The sequence below is a fragment of the Lepidochelys kempii genome, chromosome 1 (assembly GCF_965140265.1).
Source record: "Lepidochelys kempii isolate rLepKem1 chromosome 1, rLepKem1.hap2, whole genome shotgun sequence".
NCBI lineage: Eukaryota > Metazoa > Chordata > Testudines > Cheloniidae > Lepidochelys > Lepidochelys kempii.
Window position 1 is genome coordinate 92672588 of NC_133256.1, and position 23482 is coordinate 92696069.

The 23482-nt window shown below is 42.1% G+C and overlaps 1 protein-coding gene across 1 annotated transcript in view; it reads left to right on the forward strand.

The window, feature by feature from the left end:
- Positions 1–23482, forward strand: part of GPC5 (glypican 5) — a 595791-nt gene that overhangs the window by 119865 nt on the left and 452444 nt on the right. The gene's annotated exons all lie outside the window — the stretch shown is intronic.

Consider the following 23482-nt stretch of genomic DNA (forward strand, 5'->3'; position numbering starts at 1 on the left):
CATGTAAGTGCTTCAGGATTGATTCTTTGAGGACCTGCTCCATGATTTTTCTGGGGACTGAAGTGAGGCTGACTGGCCTGTAGTTCCCCGGATCCTCCTTCTTCCCTTTTTTAAAGATTAGCACTACATTAGCCTTTTTCCAGTCATCCGGGACTTCCCCCGTTCGCCACGAGTTTTCAAAGATAATGGCCAATGGCTCTGCAATCACAGCCGCCAGTTCCTTTAGCACTCTTGGATGCAACTCATCTGGCCCCATGGACTTGTGCACGTCCAGTTTTTCTAAATAGTCCCTAACCACCTCTTTCTCCACTGAGGGCTGGCCATCTATTCCCCATGTTGTGATGCCCAGCACAGCAGTCTGGGAGCTGACCTTGTTCGTGAAGACAGAGGCAAAAAAATCATTGAGTACATTAGCTTTTTCCACATCCTCCGTCACTAGGTTGCCTCCCTCATTCATTAAGGGGCCCACACTTTCCTTTGCTTTCTTCTTGTTGCCAACATACCTGAAGAAACCCTTCTTGTTACTCTTAACATCTCTCGCTAGCTGCAGCTCCAGGTGCGATTTGGCCCTCCTAATTTCATTCCTACATGCCCGAGCAATATTTTTATACTCTTCCCTGGTCATATGTCCAACCTTCGACTTCTTGTAAGCTTCTTTTTTATGCTTAAGATCTGCTAGGATTTCACCGTTAAGCCAAGCTGGTCGCCTGCCATATTTACTATTCTTTCGACACATCGGGATGGTTTGTCCCTGTAACCTCAACAGGGATTCCTTGAAATACAGCCAGCTCTCCTGGACTCCTTTCCACTTCATGTTAGTCCCCCAGGGGATCCTGGCCATCCGTTCCCTGAGGGAGTTGAAGTCTGCTTTCCTGAAGTCCAGGGTCCGTATCCTGCTGCTTACCTTTCTTCCCTGCGTCAGGATCCTGAACTCAACCAACTCATGGTCACTGTCTCCCAGATTCCCATCCACATTTGCTTCCCCTACTAATTCTTCCCGGTTTGTGAGCAGCAGGTCAAGAAAAGCTCCCCCCGTAGTTGGCTCCTCTAGCACTTGCACCAGGAAATTGTCCCCTACGCTTTCCAAAAACTTCCTGGATTGTCTATGCACCGCTGTATTGCTCTCCCAGCAGATATCAGGAAAATTAAAGTGACCCAAGAGAACCAGGGCATGCGATCTAGTAGCTTCTGTGAGTTGCCGGAAGAAAGCCTCATCCACCTCATCCCCCTGGTCCGGTGGTCTATAGCAGACTCCCACCACTACATCACTCCTGTTGCTCACACTTCTAAACTTAATCCAGAGACACTCAGGTTTTTTTGCAGTATCGTACCGGAGCTCTGAGCAGTCATACTGCTCCCTTACATACAGTGCTACTCCCCCACCTTTTCTGCCCTGCCTGTCCTTCCTGAACAGTTTATAACCATCCATGACAGTACTCCAGTCATGTGAGTTATCCCACCAAGTCTCTGTTATTCCAATCACGTCATAATTCCTTGACATCACCAGGACCTCCAGTTCTCCCTGCTTGTTTCCAAGGCTTTGTGCAGTCGTATATAAGCACTTGAGATAATCTGCTGATCGCCCCTCATTCTCAGTATGAGGCAGGAGCCCTCCCCTCACAGACATTCCTGCCTGTGCTTCCTCCCGGTATCCTGCTTTCCCACTTACCTCAGGGCTTTGGTCTCCTTCCCCCGGTGAACCTAGTTTAAAGCCCTCCTCACTAGGTTAGCTAGCCTGCTCGCAAAGATGCTCTTCCCTCTCTTCGTAAGGTGGAGCCCGTCTCTGCCCAGCACTCCTCCTTCATGGAACACCATCCCATGGTCAAAGAATCCAAAGCCTTCTCTCTGACACCACCTGCGTAGCCATTCATTGACTTCCACTATTCGGCGGTCCCTACCCAGGCCTTTTCCTTCCATGGGAAGGATGGACGAGAACACCACCTGCGCCTCCAACTCCTTTATCCTTCTTCCCAGAGCCACGTAGTCTGCAGTGATCCGCTCAAGGTCATTCTTGGCAGTATCATTGGTGCCCACGTGGAGAAGCAGGAAGGGGTAGCGATCAGAGGGCTTGATGAGTCTCGGGAGTCTCTCCGTCACATCGCGAATCTTAGCCCCCGGCAAGCAGCAGACTTCTCGGTTTTCCCGGTCAGGGCGGCAGATAGATAACTCAGTCCCCCGGAGGAGAGAGTCCCCGACCACCACCACCCGCCTCCTTCTCTTGGGAGTGGTGGTCGTGGAACCCCCCATCTCAGGACAGCGTATCTCATGCCTTCCAACCAGCGGAGTCTCCTTCTGCTTTCTCCCCCCAAACGTATCATCTGGTCCACTCTCCACAACGGTACCTGTGGAGAGAACATGAAAGCGGTTAGTTACCTGTGTCCGCGTTGCTGGAACCTGGACATTCCCCCTTCTTCTTCTGGAGGTCACATGTTGCCAAGCTTCTTCACTGGCCTCTTGGCTCCGCTGTACAACCTGCTCTAAATCTTTAGAGCTTTGTGCCCGTAGAAGCCTATCCTGACTTTTGTCCAGAAAATCCTCCATTTCTCGTATCCAACGCAGGGTTGTTATCTGTTGCTCCAGACCTTCAATCTTCTCTTCCAATATGGAGACCAGCTTGCACTTTGTACACACAAAGTCGCTTCTGTCCTGTGGAAGAAAGACAAACATGGCACATCCAGTGCAGGTCACAATAGCTGAACCCCTCCCTTCCATACCACCTTCTTACTATGAGCTTCCTCAGAGAAGTTGGCAAGATGTAAGCCTCACTGGGCTCACTCCAGGCAAACTCCCAGGCAAACTCCTGCTGTGCGCTGCTCTGCTGTCCCCCGCTGCTCAGCTGGTTCGCTGCCGCTCAGCTGGTTCGCGAAGCTCTGGCTATTTTTAAACTATTTTTAAACAGCCAGGCTCCCCTGAAACAAACAGACAGCCCCACTGCCCGCCCCCTGCAGGCTACCAGCCAATCAGACACTCGCCAATGTACAAGGCATTGCTGGCACATGATGGCATATATCATATTGGTAGATGTGCAGGTGAACAAGCCTCTGATAATGTGGGTGATGTGATTAGGCCCTATGATGGTGTCCCCTGAATAGACATGTGGACACAGTTGGCAACGGGCTTTGTTGCAAGGATAGGTTCCTGGGTTAGTGCTTCTGTTGTGTGGTTGCTCCAACCCCTCAGACAGAGGCAAACACCTACAAGATCTCTATCAAGCATTCTTACAACTACAATACCCACCTGCTGAAGTGAAGAAACAGATTGACAGAGCCAGAAGAGTACCCAGAAGTCACCTACTACAGGACAGGCCTAACAAAGAAAATAACAGAACGCCACTAGCCATCACCTTCAGCCCCCAACTAAAACCTCTCCAATGCATCATCAAGGATCTACAACCTATCCTGAAGGATGACCCATCACTCTTACAGATCTTGGGAGACAGGCCAGTCCTTGCTTACAGACAGCTCCCCAACCTGAAGCAAATACTCACCAGCAATTGTGAATATAATTGTGTGTAATAATTTGGAATACATGTCAGAAGTTTTCCAAAATTACCTCCACCAACAAAATGAAAAAAAAATCCATAATCCTATGCAAAATTGTGCAGAGAGTATTGTTTTTCCTAACTAAGCTTAAAATGACACAATCTGTTCCCTATTCTGTAATACCATAGAATGTAAGCAAAAACTAAGGGGGGAAAGAACGGTTTCTTTCTATGTACTTAAAGGCCTACAAAGAGGTCTAATGGCAAATAATTACATTTGGAAACATAATTTGTTGGTTGGGTAGCAAAGAACTGATTAATATAGAAATTAATTTAACATTAAATACAAGAAGCCTGTAGCATCATGGATTTATTTTGCTAATTTTCAGTATGTCCTATAGAATGGAAATTCTGTTTAATATTTTTTTTCTTTTAAAAGGTCTTTCGGATTTGTAACAAATGAGTCAAAGCCTTGCTTAATTTTGCCTCTGCATTTGATATGGTGCATTTTCAGTGCCAAGTGAAGGAGTTTAGACATACAGTTACCACTTAAACTAATGGGAATAACCTTTCTAATTGCTTGGAGCACTGAAATGGAAATCTAACCTAAAGAGATAATTAAGGAAACCTGGCTGAGGCAAGCGGGGGAAAAGAAAGGATATGTCACTTCCTTACTTTCTGACTTCAGAGATTAGTCTTGACTACAATAGGAATTTTACCTGTGACAAGATGTGTGCAGGATGACAGCTGACTATTTATTCCTATGGGTGAATTCAGTTAAGTAATCATAAATGTTATCAAGGTACATTGTCAAAATTATTCAAATTATGTGGTTTTTACCTTCTTAGATGTTGGGCCTTTTGGGCTGTCATTCTACATCACTGATTTTTTTGTCAATTCTTTAGGAATATATAAAGAGTGTATTCTATCGAAGTACTGTATGCTATATAGCAATTTTTCTCCTCCCTCAATAAAGTGATGTCACCTCATCTCTGTATATTTCACCTAGAGCCCAAATAAAGAAAAGAATAATCAATACTCTCATCTCCAAACATTGTTTCTCTTTGGACATTTATGTACTAACACCGAACGCTAGCGGATGTTCCATCTGAAGGAAGTAAGATGGAGGGAGTAGGGTCCATACTTGCTCTCGAGTCCCAGGCTAATACTTAGCATCTGATCTGAAAAAGTCAGGTTGCTATTGTAGTTTAATAATCAGACACACTTTTATCTTCTTTTTGCACTGTTAATGTACACACAAATGCAGGATGGTAATCATCCAGTGTAGAAGATAAAAGACATTTAGGTCCTGATCCAAAGCCCAATTAACGCAATGGGAGTCTGTTATTAACATCAGTGGCAGAAACTTTCAGTGTAGTTTTTCCATTAGCAAATACTGGATGTCATGCTATATGTATAAAGTTTGGAGTGAAAAGGGAGAACCCTACAGTTTTTAAATTTTGCATTTTTAAAAAAATATGATATAAAACCGTGCATCTTTGGCCTCTCTACTGAGACTCTTAGTGCTGATAATTATGGTGGCAGTTTCTGAGCTGTGAAAATCCATCTTGCAGTGAATTGACTAAGACTAGTAGCTTACTTTCCCCCCTCCCCACCCCCAACCATGCTGATTTAACAAATACTGGTGTTTATTATCTGATACATTTCTTTCCTCTGGGAAGTTTAGAATGGTCAGTAAAAGCATTCACTGGGATTTAAAATTCACTTTTTAAATTTAACTGGTTTTATATATGGGAAAATATTTCTGAAGGAAAGTGATAGATGTGAGAGAGAAAAAAAGTGATACTTGGGAAATATGACATATGACAGACATTTAACCTTGTTTGAGGACTGCAACAAAGAGCAGTTATTCAAACCACAGTGAATTACACATTTCTATAAGATGTATCATTTGTATAGGCAAGGAAATACACAATTGTTTTGAATGCAAAGGGTATTTTCGTGCTTTTCTTTTTATCCTGTCTGATATATTTACTGTAATAATTCTGGCATCCTATTATGAAGCCTACAGAGTAGCAACTCTTAAATACTTCAGTTTTATCTTTACAACTGAATGTTACCACAGTGTTCAGGGCATTCACTACGCTTCCCTATTGTTATAGAGATTACTGCATATAAAGTCATCTAATTATAAAGAGAATCATAGAATATCAGGGTTGGAAGGGCCCTCAGGAGGTCATCTAGTCCAACCCTCTGCTCAAAGCAGGACCAATCCCCAACTAAATCATCCCAGCCAGGGCTTTGTCAAGCCTGAGCTTAAAAACTTCTAAGGAAGAAAATTCTACAACCTCCCTAGGTAACGCATTCCAGTGTTTCACCATCCTCCTAGTGAAAAAGCTTTTCCTAATATCCAACCTAAACTTCCCCCACTGCAACGTGAGACCATTACTCCTTGTTCTGTCATCTGCTACCACTGAGAACAGTCTAGATCCATCCTCTTTGGAACCCCTTTTCAGGTAGTTGAAAGCAGCTATCAAATCCACCCTCATTCTTCTCTTCCGCAGACTAAACATCCCCAGTTCCCTCAGCCTCTCCTCATAAGTCATGTGTTCCAGTCCCCTAATCATTTTTGTTGCCCTCCGCTGGCCTTTTTCCAATTTTTCTACATCCTTCTTGTAGTGTGGGGCCCAAAACTGGACACAGTACTCCAGATGAGGCCTCATCAGTGTTGAATAGAGGGGAACGATCACGTCCCTCGATCTGCTGGCAATGCCCCTACTTATACAGCCCAAAATGCCATTGGCCTTCTTGGCAACAAGGGCACACTGTTGACTCATATCCAGCTTCTCGTCCACTGTAACCCCGGTCCTTCTCTGCAGAACTGCTGCCTAACCATTCGGTCCCTAGTCTGTAGCGGTGCATGGGATTCTTCCATCCTAAGTGCAGGACTCTGCACTTGTCCTTGTTGAACCTCATCAGATTTCTTTTGGCCCAATCTTCTAATTTGTCTAGGGCCCTCTGTATCCTATCCCTACCCTCCAGCGTATCTACCTCTCCTCCCATTTTAGTGTCATCTGCAAATTGCTGAGGGTGCAATCCACACCATCATTCAGATCATTTTTGAAGATATTGAACAAAACCGGCCCGAGGATCGACCCTTGAGGCACTCCACTTCATACCGGCTGCCAACTAGACATGGAGCCATTGATCACTACCTGTTGAGCCTGACAATCTAGCCAACTTTCTATCCACCTTGTAGGTCCATTCATCTAGCCCATACTTTAACTTGCTGGCAAGAAGACTGTGGGAGACAGTGTCAAAAGTTTTGCTAAAGTCAAGGAACAACACGTCCACTGCTTTCCCCTCATCCACAGAGCCAGTTATCTCATGATAGAAGGCAATTAGATTAGTCAGGCATGACTTGCCCTTGGTGAATCCATGCTGACTGTTCCTGATCACTTTCCTCTCCTCTAAGGGCTTCAGAATTGATTCCTTGAGGACCTGCTCCATGATTTTTCCGGGGACTGAGGTGAGGCGACTGGCCTGTAGTTCCCCAGATCCTCCTCCTTCCCTTTTTTAAAGATGGGCACTACATTAGCCTTTTCCAGTCGTCCGGGACTTCCCCCGATCGCCAAGAGTTTTCAGAGAAATGGCCAATGGCTCTGCAATGACATCCGCCAATTCCTTTAGCACTCTCGGATGCAGCGCATCCGGCCCCATGGACTTGTGCTCCACCAGCTTTTCTAAATAATCCTGAACCACTTCTTTCTCCACAGAGGGCTTGTGACCTCCTCCCCCTGCTGTGCTGCCCAGTGCAGCAGTCTGGGAACTGACCTTGTTTGTGAAGACAGATGTAAAAAAAGCATTGAGTACATTAGCTTTTTCCACATCCTCTGTCACTAGGTTGCCTCCCTCATTCAGTAAGGGGCCCACACTTTCCTTGACTTTCTTCTTGTTGCTAACATACCTGAAGAAACCCTTCTTGTTACTCTTAACATCTCTTGCTAGCTGCAACTCCAGGTGTGATTTGGCCTTCCTGATTTCACTCCTGCATGCCCAAGCAATATTTTTATCCTCTTCCCTGGTCATTTATCCAATCTTCCACCTCTTGTAAGCTTCTTTTTTGTGTTCAAGATCAGCAAGGATTTCACTGTTAAGCCAAGCTGGTCGCCTGCCATATTTACTATTCTTTCTACACATCGGGATGGTTTGTCCCTGTAACCTCAATAACGATTCTTTAAAATACAGCCAGCTCTCCTGGACTCCTTTCCCCATCATGTTATTCTCCCAGGGGATCCTGCCCATCAGTTCCCTGAGGGAGTCAAAGTCTGCTTTTCTGAAGTCCAGTCCATATTCTGCTGCTCTCCTTTCTTCCCTGTGTCAGGATCACGAACTCTACCATCTCATGGTCACTGCCTCCCAGGTTGCCATCCACTTTTGCTTCCCCTACTAATTCTTCCAAGTTTGTGAGCAGCAGGTCAAGAAGAGCTCTGCCCCTTGTTGGTTCCTCCAGCACTTCCACCAGGAAATTGTCCCCTACACTTTCCAAAAACTTCCTGGATTGTCTGTACACTGCTGTATTGCTCTCCCAGCAGATATCAGGATGACTGAAATCTCCCATGAGAACCAGGGCCTGCGATCTAGTAACTTCCATGAGTTGCCAGAAGAAAGCCTCGTCCACCTCATTCCCCTGGTCTGGTGGTCTATAGCAGACTCCCACGACGACATCACCCTTGTTGCTCACATTTCTAAACTTAATCCAGAGACTCTCAGGTTTTTTTGCAGTATCGTACCGGAGCTCTGAGCACTCATACTGCTCCCTTACATACAATGCAACTCCCCCACCTTTTCTGCCCTGCCTGTCCTTCCTGAACAGTTTATATCCATCCATGACAGTACTCCAGTCATGTGAGTTATTCCACCAAGTCTCTGTTATTCCAATCACATCATAATTCCTTGACTGTGCCAAGACTTCTAGTTCTCCCAGAAGGGTTTTAAGGAAAACTTCTGTAATATAGCACCTGTGTTACCTTCTGTACTGGACATTCAACATGCAGCCCAGCTTCCTTGCAAAAGAATCAAGTGATGGAATGCTGCTTAAGTGTGTGGTTTCTCTCTCTCCCCTGTCACCCACCATGACTAGTGTCCAAGGTTTATATTTTATTGACATTTGACAGCCTTTTTATAATTAATTTTGAGTAAGTTAAGCATATGTTAGTTGTCATAAAAGTCATACTATTTGAGACTGAATAAAAAGAGAGTGAGCTAAATTAATCCCTAGTTTAATTCTAGATAGTTAAACTAAGGATAAATTTGGCTGAGTTCCTCAAGTTGTTTTTCTTACAAAGAACACTGTTCATCTCCTTGAACTTTTGGTTGGCTCAAGAATCTACGGATTTCTGTGATGGTGTCTAGCAATATCTTTCTGAATTTGAATCAGACCAATATCACATTCTGAGGTTCTGTCACTTAACCCAGGTCTCAATGATTTCACCAGGTAGTATGGAACCTTCATGCCAGTGCAGTCTCTGTGTTGCCTTTCACTGTTCTCACATAAAGTCTAAAGCATAGCCCCTAGACTTGCTCAGAAATGAGAACAGCTCTAGGAATCACCCTACTGGAAACCTTGATTATCATGCACATTGTAGGGAGAGTGGTCACTTTGGATAAGCTATTACCAGCAGGAGAGTGAGTTTGTGTGTGTGGTTTTTGGAGGGGGGTGAGAGAACCTGGATTTGTGCAGGAATTGGCCCACCTTGATGCTCATACACATTGTGAAGAGAGTGGTCACTTTGGATGGGCTATTACCAGCAGGAGAGTGAGTTTGGGGGGGGGGGTGGAGGGTGAGAAAACCTGGATTTGTGCTGGAAACGGCCCAACTTGATGATCACTTTAGATAAGCTATTACCAGCAGGAGAGTGGGGTGGGAGAAGGTATTGTTTCATGGTCTCTGTGTGTATATAATGTCTTCTGCAGTTTCCACGGTATGCATCTGATGAAGTGAGCTGTAGCTCACAAAAGCTCATGCTCAAATAAATTGGTTAGTCTCTAAGGTGCCACAAGTACTCCTTTTCTTTTTGCGAATACAGACTAACACGGCTGTTACTCTGAAACCTACTGGAAACAAGGATTCTTAATTGAGTCTAATCAGCTCTATCGTTAAACTCTGGAGATGAGTCTACACCAGGTAGGAACACCTATCCCCACCCACTGTCATCTCTACTGGGATTTGGCTTCCCTACCCCCATCTTAGCAAGAGAGGTTCAATTTAGGGTGACCCCTCAGTCACGGCATGCTAAGCACAATTCTGCTGCCCTTTACTCATACAATCAGGATAACATTTCATTACCCCTGCATTCAAATACTAGAGTGATTTGTAATCCAAACCAGCCAAAAATTGAACATTTTGGCAAAGCAGCTCCATCATGCTGTGCACCTAGGCAGAATAAACATGTCCGGGCAAAGTCTGAAGTCTTCCCCATCCCCTGCCCCTCAGTGAATTAGTAGATGACAGAGAGAGCTCATTCAGTCCCTGTTTACAGAAGAAGACAATATATGCCTCCTATTAGTATTTAACTGCATTAGAGTTTTATACTTAGTATGTGAAAGTAAGCAGTTTAGCTGAATATTTCTCACATACAATGTAGGCTTTACACAATGTTTTCTGTTCAGATAATTACCATTTCTACATCCCAGCATCTGCTATTTGATAAAGTAACTTAACTATGCATGTTTTTCCTAATACAGGTAGTAAATGTGAGATGTACTGTATTCCTTTACACCAGTATATACCAGGAGTAACTTCACTGACATTAATGGAGTGTAAGTGAGATCAGAATCAAGCACTTTATCCTTTAAAAATCAAAGTATGATTAAACAATACTAACAGAACAGAGAAGCAGCAATAATAATTCTTGTGACCTCCTCTCCCCCCGCCCCACAGTTTCTATGCTACAATCACAAATGAGGGGGTAGCACCTAATCATCTATCCACCATCTAATCTAGAGAGTTATGCTGCCATTTGTGGAGAGAATTCTCCATACAGGGGATGTTCTCCATTGGTGCTCAGGCTCCTTTGAGTTTACAGGCTGTTCCCCTGGTTCCCTCCATGCTGCCACAAACTCCTCTTCCTGCTCTTGTCTTGAGAAGATTAGGATGAAGCTCTACAAGTTTAATTAGTAGCATGTTGTCAGCAAGTTTTACTTCTAACAGGTTTACCTGGGGAAGAGTAGCATGTAGTTTAGATATTTGTTAAGTGTGATAACATTAGGATAAAAAGAAAAGGAGTACCTGTGGCACCTTAGAGACTAACAAATTTATTTGAGCATAAGCTTTCGTGAGCTCACTGTTTTTTCAGGCATTTTGACATGACCATAGTGCAGAGACTATGGAAAGCCAGAAATATTCCCACTGATTACTCCTGGACTACTTATGCGAGTAAGGGCTGCAGGATATGGCCTCAAATGTTTGTTACGATGATTCATTATGTCTCTCATTTTGTAGAAGTGAAATTAGGAGTGAAATCTTAGCATCACTGAAATCAATGAGAGTTTTGCTATTAACTTCAGTCATGCCAGTAGTTTACCCTAGACGATTAGGGGCTCCTTCCTCTGGCTTGTGCTCCAGCATTCAGAGAGGGGTTTGGATATCAGAATGTTCTGATGATATACCATCTTTTAAAAGGCTCTTCTATAGAATTTTCTTTTAAATACTGTTTGTGAAACTTTCAGCTGTCTGTTTTTGCAAAATCCTGTGTCCTTTTTAAGGTCATGCTAGAGATTTTCATGGTCTTATATATAATTCCTGATTCAAAGGGGAAGCATGACACAAAGAAATTGAAATAGTTTAACTTGACAATGGAAAAAATAGCCTGAGGATATAGCATTTTAAAAAGTAAGCAAAGTAACTTTTATAAAATCCCTTTCCCCCCCTCATGCATTTACAGTTCTGTGTTGAGATTATTTTAAGAGAAAATAGATATTTTAATATTTTATTCAGATAAAGAGAAATTTTTACATGCATATCTTACAAGTGGAAAAAAAATCAAATCTAGCATGAGGATGTGGCCTGAGTGCCCAAAAATATTCCAGCTGTAAGAATACACTTCAAAAGAGGAATATTGTGGAAACTATTGCTTACTTCCTAGACACAGCATATGTTTAAATCTGCAGAATTGAGGTTTAAATTAATTTGATGTTGCTTTTCATAATTTTTTATAGTTTATAGTACCTGTAACTAAGGTTTTCAAAATCACTATATGATTTCACATTTTATATGCTAAAAGATGCTTCCCACTTATATAGCCTGCTTGGAAAATGAACCATAATAGGACTAGCAATAAACCTGCAATGCTGTTAACTTTCCCATCAGTGAGCTGAAAGTACCTTTCATTGATTTATTTTTATTGTTGGTTCAGCCTTTGTATGTCTTAATGTTTGCATTCCCATTTGTTTTTACTCCCAGCAAATGTTCTTTTTACACATCAGTGAAGAAAAGTTTCCATTCTTAGCACAAGAAGTCCTGTTGTTGTCGTCTTTCTGTTTATGTTGAGCTCAGTAGTATCTAAATGTCTAACTAGGGACATTCAGAGGCAGTGGACCGGATTCTGCTGTCGGTGACAAATGCTGAAGTCAATAGAATTACTTTGGATTCATACCAGTATCACTGAAATCATAATCTTGCATAGAGTGGTGGTATGAAATCAGTGGTGGCATTATCTAACATCATGAAGCTGCAATCCATGGAACTTTTTATTCTTCTCCCAAATCTCTCACTTTTCATTTTTACCTGTGTCAGTAGATAGTGATCTTGTAAGCTTCTGCATATTCCTCAACTAATGAGGGGGTCTCCTCAAAGTGTCTATTGATTTTTATTTAATTAGTTAGTATGGTTATGGTTTTGGTTAATTTTTTTTGTATTGCTTGTGAAATAAAACTGTTCAGACCAATGTGACTTCAAAAGGGTCTGAGGGTAACAAACAAAAGTACAGTCAGTTAAGGCTTGTAGGGAAAAGATGAGGGAAGCAAAACGACAATGAGTAGAATAAAGTAATTCTAGTTAAAGTGCTTAGGGTCAATAAGTATAATACAAGTATATTGGTGGAAAATGAATTTGAGAAATGGTAAGCTTATTGATATGAGAAGAGATTAGATTAATGCATCTAACCTGCCTAAGCAGCTGAAATACTTCAAAAATCAATCTTCTTACACAGAGAAATAAGGAAAGAAGCATGGACAGTTAGGGCTGTATTGGCACCTTGGACTCCACCAAGAGTGAGTGGAAAGTGTGTAGTTGCACTGCCTCAGGTACCTCTAGAGCAGTGGTTTCAACCTGCGGCCCAATCAGCACACAGTTATGGCTCACGTAACATCCTCAAGGTAGTATATGTATTGTGTAGATGCAGCCCACATAACACAGAGAGCTGCATATGCGTCCCACAATAGTAAATTGGTTGAGAACCACTGCTCTAGAGCAAAGATTAAATTATGGCTCTCAGAGTTGGTCCCTGCTTCCTCCTTACTCCAGGTGGGAAGTAACCTGCACCAACTCTTTTTCCAGGCATAACTCATTTCCTGCTCCACAGTTTCAACTGTAGTGGGTAACGTGGTGTGGTAGAGCCAATGTTCCTCCCACTCCTTGCCTACCTGCGTCTCAAGGGAAGGGGCAGTTTAGTTGTGGCAACTTTCTCCGTGATGCTACCTCCAATCTTCATAGTCTGTTCTGAGTAAGCAAGGAAGCTACTTATGTCACTTTACTCCCCTGTGCAGGTGTGTAGCCAGCATCATGATCTGTCCCTTACAAAGTGTTTAAATCACGTTATATTTAGCATATAAGAGAAGTTTAGGTAAGAGAACTTGAAACATAAATATGAAATGACTGGGACGTATATCTTCCTACATGAAAAACTGATGTTAAGATTAATTTTAATTCAAGATCTTTAATAATCTTTAGGAGGGGAGTATACTACCAAGCACAGAAACACTGAAGAGGGACCTAGAGAAGTTAATGTAGGTATAACAATAATCTGTAACAGTGAGAAATTTGGAAAGTAGTCACAATCTTATTAAACTTGGTGCAGGAACTTTGCCTTCTCTTCAACATAATCTTCCCCACAGTAATGTCATGAAGTTCTGTACTTCAGAAAACTTACAATTTTTTTTCCATAATATTTTTGGAGAATCTTGATTTAAAATGGATGCCTTCCTTCCAGTAAATGCTGGTAAAAGATCTGTCTTCAAAGTCTCCATTAATATTGTGGAATGTTTTTAGTGGGGTAAATACATGGTAAATCACTCTTATAAATTCAACTGCCTGGCTGAATTCTCCAGAGTGATTTATGGTGGTGAGAGGTTTACAAGAACGCATTGCTAGTTTTCCAAACATACGGCACACAGGGGAAAGAGCTAACTAAAGTAACAGAGCAGTCACCTATGGGTTGAGCACAGTACATCACTAGTATATTTTTCCAGCAGCAAAGGCAAAAGGACTAATATTCCTTATCCAAAGATCTGTGGATGTTCCCTCTTTAGCAGATTCCAGTCACTTCCTTTTCTGCCCCCTGGGGGAGGTTGTCTGATAACAAACTTCAATGTGTGTGCTGATAAAATTAACCATTTCACAGACTCCTATTACCTCAAAGAACAGTTGCTTCTTGGGTTACTATATATAGAACTGAATGACTGGAAAGCCTCCGAGCACTTGGTCTTTGTTAGCTTTCTTGATTATCACCAATTTCCTGAGTGTGAAATTACTTATAGGCTTTGCTGGGGTCCTCAGGTTATAAAAACACCTGTACAGTAATTTATCATAAACCAATAAAGAAACACACCAGAAATTAAAACAAATAAATAATAAAAAAAAAAACTTTGTAAATGCTCTTTTAAAAAGAGTGGGAAGAAGCTACCGTAATTAGATATACTAGAAGCAAGGTGGTAGTTTGCGAGCTTTGGAAAGGATAAATTTCTGTAGCATTCATATTAACAATTAGCATGTGGTTAAACATCAGAGAGAAACATGTAAAACCCAGCTCCAAGCTGGGGCAAAGTCAGAATGCAAATACACAACAAACAGCAACCTGGTCATCCCAAAGGTATTACGAACATAAACATTCTGGGGAAAAAAAAACAGAGTGAAAACTTTTGTTGGGATTATTGTATTAATATACCATATGGAGTAAAAACCAACAACTCAAACCAGATGGATCTCCTCTGCAGAGGGATTGCATACCCCTAATGGTTCCTCAGCCTCATTAGGATTCAGTGGATGCCCCTCTGAGTCCCCGATGAGTTGATCGTTTTAGAGTTTTGGGCACAGAACCAGGGGTTTGGAGGAGACATAGTAGGGATTGGTTGTGCTCTGTGGCACTGTCTTTGAAACCAGGCCACCCAATGTTCTGCCAGGAAATCCAGATAGGAGTTAATACAGTTTGAAACTACTTTAACTCCCTTTGGTTTGTCTTAGAGTTGCCACTGAGCAGATGCGTATGACTGAGCTAATGGAAGCACACAACTCCTCTTGCTGGTGCAGTGGAGCAGTGGGGAGTGGTCAGTGCAGGTAGAAACATAGATCTCCTCTCCACAACAGATCTGGTGAAACACGTCCCTTTCCTGTGTATTTCCTGAATTACTAGGTCTCTCCCTCTGTGAACTTCACAGCCCCCATCATACCTTTATTTGATGGCATAGCAGGAAACTGGGGGAAGAGCCTCAAGAGGCTCTCTGGCCTCCTGTCACAGATTTCTCTGCTATCAGGTGACAAGCTGGGAAACAATATGTAGTATTGCCAACCCCAAGCATTAAAAAATCATGAATCAACCCCCCGCCCTGCAAGTCATGAAATTCATTTAACATTCATGGGATTTTAAGAAAAAAAAGCTCATGAGCTTTAAGAAAACCACCAAATATCACAACTCTTGCAATAAAATCATGAGACTCGTGATAAAATCGTGAGAGTTGGCTGGGATTTTAACTCTTGCAGTCTTTTTCAAATAGTAGATTGGCAGCAGAAGAACACAGAACAGACAAATGTAGATTTGATTCTGATCTGTTGCATCAGTATAAATCTGGAGTAACTCACTTGACTCTAATGTTGTTACTATGGTTTTATATTAGCATAACAGAGCAGAATCTGTCTCTAAATTCAGTCACTATCTTTTACTTCTACTAGCCTTATTCACTTTGAGTAGTGCCTTTCACTATGAATAGTTTCATTGGTTTCAATGTGAATAAGGGAGTAGAACATGGCCCTTAAAGTTCAGGTTGGAAAGTTGTAATTATTTTGCTGCTGCATATGAGGTGGCATCTGATTAAATGTACTTCTGTCAGTAATTACATGAGGTGAGGTAATATTTTTTATTGGACCAACTTCAATTGGTGAGAGAGACAAGCTGCCGAGCTGCGCAGAACTCATCTTCAGGTCTGGAGAATTAAGCTCTGTGTAGCTTGAAAGCTTGTCTTATAAAAGATATTATCTTTTCCACTTTGAGTCTCTCACATCCTGGGACCAACATGGCTACAACATTGCATACAGGAGTTATATGATCAGTTTACAAGAAGAATTTTGCAGGCACACAGGGAAATCCTGGTCTGACCTATAATGGTGTTACATTACTTCAAAATGAAAGTGTTTTTGAAGGAAAAGTGCTCTATGTAACATTTTCAGACAATACAAATAGTGTTGAATTTCTAAATCAAGGGTACTGTACTGGACGTTCTGGTTAATATTTGCCATTTAAAAATATGTCCTATATTCCATGTTGTTTCCTTTGAGTCTAGTTTTCTAATAAGGCACGTGGTGAAATGAGAACATTTTTTAATAATGAGGTTTAATATAGCAAAGAACCAAAGAAAAGTAACTGAAATCAGAAGTAAAGATTAAAGTTTATAACATGGCTTTAAAACATATATCAAAAGTAAAATCTTCGTCTTATAAAAATAGTTGTTATACTCTAGAACGGGGTGGGCAAACTTTTTGGCCCAAGAGCCACATCTGGGTATGGAAACTGTATGGTGGGCCATGAATGCTCATGAAATGGGGGTTTGGTGTGGGAGGGGGTGAGGGCTCCAGGTGGGGGTGTGGGCTCTGGGGTGGGGCTGGGGATGAGGGGTTGGGGGTGCAGGAGGGTGCTCTGGGCTGAGACAGAGGGGTTCAGAGGGAAGGAGGGGATTAGGGCTGGGGCAGGGGGTTGGGGCGTGGGAGGGGGATCGGGGTGCAGGCTGTGGGTGGCGCTTATCTCAAGCAGCTCCCAGAAGCAGTAGCATGTTCCCACTCCAGCTCCTACGTGGCGGCATGGCCAGGGAGCTCTGCGTGCTGCCCCGTCCGCAGTTGCTGCCTCTGGAGATCCAATTAACCATGGTTCCCGGCCAATTGGAACTGTGGGGGCAGTGCTTGGGGTGGGGGAGGCTTGTGGAGCCCCCTGGCTGCCCCTATGTGTAGGAGCCAGAGGCGGGGACATGCCACTGTTTCCAGGAGCTGTGTGGAGGGGGGCAAGCCTCCAACCCCACTCCCTGGCTGAAGCAGGGCAAGCCACAGGCCATGGATTCCGCTCCTTGGTGGGAACTCAAGGGCCAGATTAAAATATCTGGAGGGCTGCATGCGGTCCCCGGGCCATAGTTTGCCCGCCCCTGCTCTAGAAAATAGCTACAATTACCAGGTAACACAGATGAAAGTAAGACATGTCTTACTTTATAGATTTGTCTTGATTGTTAAAAATTAAGCATATCATCATCATTAAAGGGAGAGTACAGAGGTTGGCATCCATAGCCTTGATTCTGGGAAGCGCTTAAGCACATGCTGAAGTTCCCTTGACTTCAGTGGGACTTATACACAACTGAAAGATAAACACAGACTTGAGTGCTTTACTGATTTGGACCTTGAATGTAAACTGCTTTGGGGGTGGGTTGTATTTTACTGTATAATTGACAGCACCCAGCACAATTAGGTTCCGTCCTACATGGGGCTTTTGAGTGGTGCTGTAATATTTAATAACAATAATAAAAAAAATAAGTAATAGTAATAAACCTCTGCTCACCTGAATGATGAAAAAGTCGTAATGACTTACTGTGAGGAAGGTGAGCAGAAGTTAATTTATAATGGTAAGGTTGGGAAAAAAAAGCACATTGCTGAGGCATAATGTAATAACAGTCATACATATTTGTCAGATTGTGTCCTAAATATCAAACTGCTGAAATTTATAGTTACTGAATTTCATATCCTTTTAACATCCCTTTATGCTTGCATTTTAACACTTTTTAACATTTTCATCAAATTGTTGTATACATGCTCGGACAAAATTATCCATATTCACTTCAGCTTTAAGTCAGTTGAGGTCCACCAAGCTACACAAGAGATGAATGTGACCCAGTAGTGTTTTTCCAAAATAATCCAGAGAAACTAATGCATATTCTGGATTAAAGGTCTTCAGAGCTTCAGTCTGAAAGCAAAGTTCTCTTTTACATTATTATAACATAGTTAATTTTTTAAAGAAAGCTCATAAAGTGTCTTAAATTATTATAGGGCTTTTTAGTAGTCAATGTGTGCAAAAGCATCATTAAGTCAATACATTTAATTTATTATGTGATACTGCAATTTAGAAATGATTTTTTTTTTAAATCTCTCCTTCATAACATCTCTTTCTATTCAGGCTTCTGTTTCCCAGTTTTAAGCCCAAACAGATTTTTAAGATCCATGCTAGGAGGTTTATGATGGAAACACTGATTTCACCATATCATTACAAATAGTGTTGCAAGAACAATACTTGGAAAGTCAAGTTCAAAACCATACCTCAGCCCTATTTGCTACTGAGTCTTGATAGAGGACCATGCTGTTTAAAAAAAAAATAGAAAAATTTATAGGTGTCAGTTTTCTCCTTTGTAACATTGTCTTTAAGAACTGCACCCAGTAAAGCTGTTTGTGTATATATGCATAATGTATTCGTGTACTTATTTTATAGGACCCACATTTGTTTTAGGTTCACAGAAGGTACAGAAAGACAAGGGACCCATTTACTTTCTAAAAATTAAGTATGACATGAGAAAGAATGATGAAGAACAGGGAATGGATGGGTGCAGAAGGACAAAGTTTACAGCAGTTATGTAGCCATGGGCTGAGCTGTATAAACTCTTAAGTGAATATGTCAGGGTTCCTTCCCCACTCTGAACTCTGGGGTACAGATGTGGGACCTGCATGAAAGACCCCCTAAGCGTATTTCTATCAGCTTAAGTTAAAACTGCCCCAAGACACAAAATTCCTCCTATCTGGGATTCAGTATGCTGCCACAACCAAGCGATTTAACAAAGAATCAGGGAAGAGACCACTTGGAGATGTCTTCCCCCAAAATATCCCCCCAAGCCTTACACCCCCCTTTCCTGGGGAGGCTTGAGAAAAAGCAAGATGAGAACAGACCAGCCTTGGGTTTTTTAGGACATTAAAAAACTCAGATTATCAAAAAACAGAACTTTATTAAAAGAACAAAAAAACAAACAAAAAAAAAACCACCCAAACAACTCTATAAGATTAGAATGGAAGATAATCTCACAGGCAGTCAGATTCAAAACATAAAGAATCCCTCTAGGCAAAACCTTAAGTTACAAAAAGACTCAAAAACAGGGATACACATTCCCTCCAGCACAGCATATTTCACAAGCCAAAAACAAAAGAAAATCTAATGCATTTTCTAGCTAGATTACTTACTAACTCTATAGGAGTTGGATTGCTCGCTTTCTTGAGCTGTCCCTGGCAGGTGCATCACACAGACAGAGAGACAAAGCCTCCCCCACCCCACTCCATTTGAAAGTATCTTGTCCCTTTATTGGTCATTTTGGTCAGGTGCCAGCCAGGTTACTTGAGCTTCTTAACCCTTTACAGGTAAGAGGATTTTATAGTACTGTATCAGAGCGTCTTAACCCCTTCCCTTTATATTTATGACAGAGGAGTTCCAACTTTATGCAGAAAAAAACCCACAGCCAGAGTGAGGACTTGAGACGCAAGGTGATGGATAGCAAAGGGGAGAATATGGACCTTACCTAGATAGATGGGTTTTCTTTTAATTCGTAAGCAGTCATTCTTTGGTATAAATTTTAGAGTTTCTATTTTGTCTGTTCAATTCTTTATGCTTAAGGGCCTGATCTTGCAAATGATTTGCACACAGAGCTTCACTGAAGGCAATGACACCTGCAGTGTTTGCAGGATTACAAACTTTCTCCCTATTTCACACTTTTACAGTAGGCCTAGAGCTAATTGGTATTTTGACTGAATCAACGGAAGGATGATAATGTCAATGAATCAAACGAAATTATTCTCATTAGAATGTGAAATTCAAAAATCACTGCTTTCCAGAACAAATATTATTCAGAAAAAATGTTCTCATTAAAACAAATTGCCCTCTCTGGCATAGTAAAATTCTTCTAAAGAGAAACATCTGGCAGAATCATATAACTTACTGTAGCATAACATTTGAAATGAATAAAGTTGCTTTATTGTCACAAAGTGCTTTCTGGGTTTCTCCGTATTTAAACTTATCAGTGTCTCGCAGTATGTCAGTTACTCATATTTTACTAATTTTCTTTTAAGGTCACTGCATTCCACACATAACACAATGTTAACAAATCCTGGAAGGTGGACAACATCAAAATAAAAGAAAGTTCAGGCGAGGCACACAGTACTTTAACATTTGTATACAGTTGCACCCTTCATCCCAAAGGGCTTCACAAAAGCCTTTATGTACAGAGACAGTGCAATGCAGATGCTTCTGTGGCAGGAGAAAGGCTCACTACACAACAGTAAATGGCAGGGGAAAGATTGCCTGGAGACATGGAGCAAGCCTCTAATCAGATAAAAGGTGTTATGTGATATTTGTTGTTCAAGGAGCTTAAGCCAATGTGTTCAAAAGTGGCCACTAGTTTTGGATGTCTCCGTTTTTGGATGTCCCCAATTAGTGTCCATTTTTGAATATTTGATTGCTTGTTATTAAGTTATCCAGTATCTTCATTTGAAGTATTCCTACACACTAAATTGAGTGGAACTCAGTTTAATCTACTTCTGTTGGATTCTTATTATCTTTATTATTTATTGAATGCTGACACTGTGCTTCCTGAGATACTAGTATAGAGAAAAGAAAAAGGAGTACTAGTGGCCCCTTAGAGACTAACCAATTTATTTGAGCATAAGCTTTCGTGAGCTACAGCTCACTTCATCGGATGCATAAATTGGTTAGTGTCAAGGTTCCTTCCCCACTCTGAACTCTAGGGTACAGATGTGGGAACCTGCATGAAAAACCTCCTAAGCTTCTCTTTACCAGCTTAGGTCAAAACTTCCCCAAGGTACAAAATATTCCACCCTTTGTCCTTGGATTGGCTGCTACCACCAAACAAATACTGGTTACTGGGGAAGAGCTGTTTGGACACGTCTTTCCCCCCAAAATACTTCCCAAAACCTCACATCCCACTTTCTGGACAAGGTTTCCTAAAAAGCCTCACCAATTTGCCTAGGTGACTACAGACCCAGACCCTTGGATCTTAAGAACAATGAACAATCCTCCCAACACTTGCACCCCCCCTTTCCAGGGAAATGTTGGATAAAAAGCCTCACCAATTTGCATAGGTGACCACAGACCCAAACCCTTGGATCTGAGAACAATGAAAAAGCATTCAGTTTTCTTACAAGAAGACTTTTAATAGAAATAGAAGTAAATAGAAATAAAGAAATCCCCCCTGTAAAATCAGGATGGTAGATACCTTACAGGGTAATTAAATTCAAAACATAGAGAACCCCTCTAGGCAAAACCTTAAGTTACAAAAAAGATACACAGACAGAAATAGTTATTCTATTCAGCACAATTCTTTTCTCAGCCATTTAAAGAAATCATAATCTAACACATACCTAGCTAAGAACTTTTAGTAAGTAATCAAGACTCCATTCCTGGTCTATCCGTGGCAGAAACCAGCATATAGACAGACGGAGACCCTTTGTTTCTCTCCCTCCTCCCAGCTTTTGAAAGTATCTTGTCTCCTCATTGGTCATTTTGGTCAGGTGCCAGCGAAGTTACCTTTAGCTTCTTAACCCTTTACAGGTGAGAGGAGCTTTCCCCTGGCCAGGAGGGATTTCAAAGGGGTTTACCCTTCCCTTTATATTTATGACAGTTAGTCTCTAAGGTGCCACTAGTACTCCTTTTCTTTTTGCGAATATAGACTAACACGGCTGCTACTCTGAAACCTAGTATAGAGAAAGGTAGAGTCCCTGCAATTTGTTAGACATTGAACATAGGGAAGGTCAACCACTGAGTTCTGTACCTGTGCTTCTGGGAATTCTATGTATTTCACACCTGAGGTTGCCACCCATTCTGGTAACATGTGTATAGGACATGTTTTGGCTGCCATTTCTGATGTATTAGCAATTTTCTTTTGGTGCAGCAATGTGTTTGTTTCTGAGTCTGAGTGAAATGGATCAACCTGTCCTGTGGTGTTGTGTTTTAAGTTGGACAAATCTTATTTATTTAAAAGGAACATTTTGGTTGGCTGGGGCAGAGGGAAGAAAGCTTTCAGAAGGAGAAAAGTTGGCTGCATAAAGGAAATGGAAGGTGGGGGAGATTATTCACAGCACTAATATTGTAAGCTAGGAGGAAAAATACAGTTGGAGATCAGCAAGGCCTTTTCCTCAAAAGTTATTATTCAGAACAAAGAAAAATAATTTATAATAACCAGAAAGCATATAGTAAAAGCTCCCCATCTTAGAGTTAATTCCAATTCTCCAAAACCCCAAACTTCCCCAACCTGTTTCCAAAGCCATTACTTTTAAGCACTGTCATCTGAACTGTTTGAATGACTAGCCAACACTTATCAGGTTAAGTAAAGAAACCTTTGCTGATATTCAGAAAACTTCCATGTAACAGGGTAGTACTCACTTCTCATGAGCACCCCCTTGTCTGAGTGCATGTGTTTACAGTTTCTTTCTGGATTGCGGTGGAGTCTTCAGCAACTCAGCCCTTCCCCAGCCGAGTCATGCCCTCTCTTTATGTGAGATAAAATCAGACCCCTTCCAGGGTACAAGTCCAATAGGGGGCCTCTCTCAGTGTCCTCTGTAAGGTCAGTTTATCTGTAGCCCTATCCCTAGGCTTAATCTGCCCAGCAGGGCCTATCCCAGTACCCTGGTTTGGGCTGTCTCTCAGCCCTTTCTGGGCACACTCCAATTGTCTCTGCTCTTCAAGCAGTCCCAGCCCTAGTATGGGGCCACATAGCCAAGGGTTCCCTCTCTGGAGACTCTTCACCTCTTTGTGGCTAGTGATGGGGACTCAGACCTGCCCTCTACTCTGGGCTCAGCCCAGGAGCCCAAAATGTAGCAGCCATGTGCCTTTAACTAAGCTGTTTGCTGCTACAATTCCCTGGGTCACTTCCCTGCAGCCCCAGAACATTCTTCATACTTACCTCAGGGCCTTGTCCTGGTTGAGTCCCAGGTGCCAGCCCAGAGCTCCTTCTCGCTCCTACCAGCCTCTGCCAGCACTACTGTCTCCAAGGTACTGTAGCTCCCTCAACCAGCCAGGCACACCATGCATTTTCCTCCAGCTGCAGCAAGGACCTGAATTCTGCTCTGCACTGCAGGTCCTTTTATATGGGCCGGCTGGGTTTGGATTGGCTGCTCCCTGCAGCCCTTCTCTGATTGGCTACATTCTATGGCTCCACACTAGACAGCTTGGAGGACCCTGTCCACTGCCCTTTTCTGGGGTGGGGTGTGGCAGTGCCATGAGTCCTCCAGCAGGAGGGGCCTTAGGGTCTAGTCCATCCCTTCACATTCCACAAAAAAGTGAGACAATAACAGTTCTATTGTAGCTTGGTTATTACAGTACTTTTTGCTTGCAAAATTAGTTATCTGGATGTGATAGGATACTGTAAAAATATATATACTTACACAACTGCCTTCTCTTTTGGGAGAAAGAATAAAGTAAAAATATTCTATTGTATTATATTAAGTAAATCTCTTATCTCATTAAACTTTCTAGCAATCAATCTGCGATAAGATATTTCAGCATTTATCATCTTACTTAAATT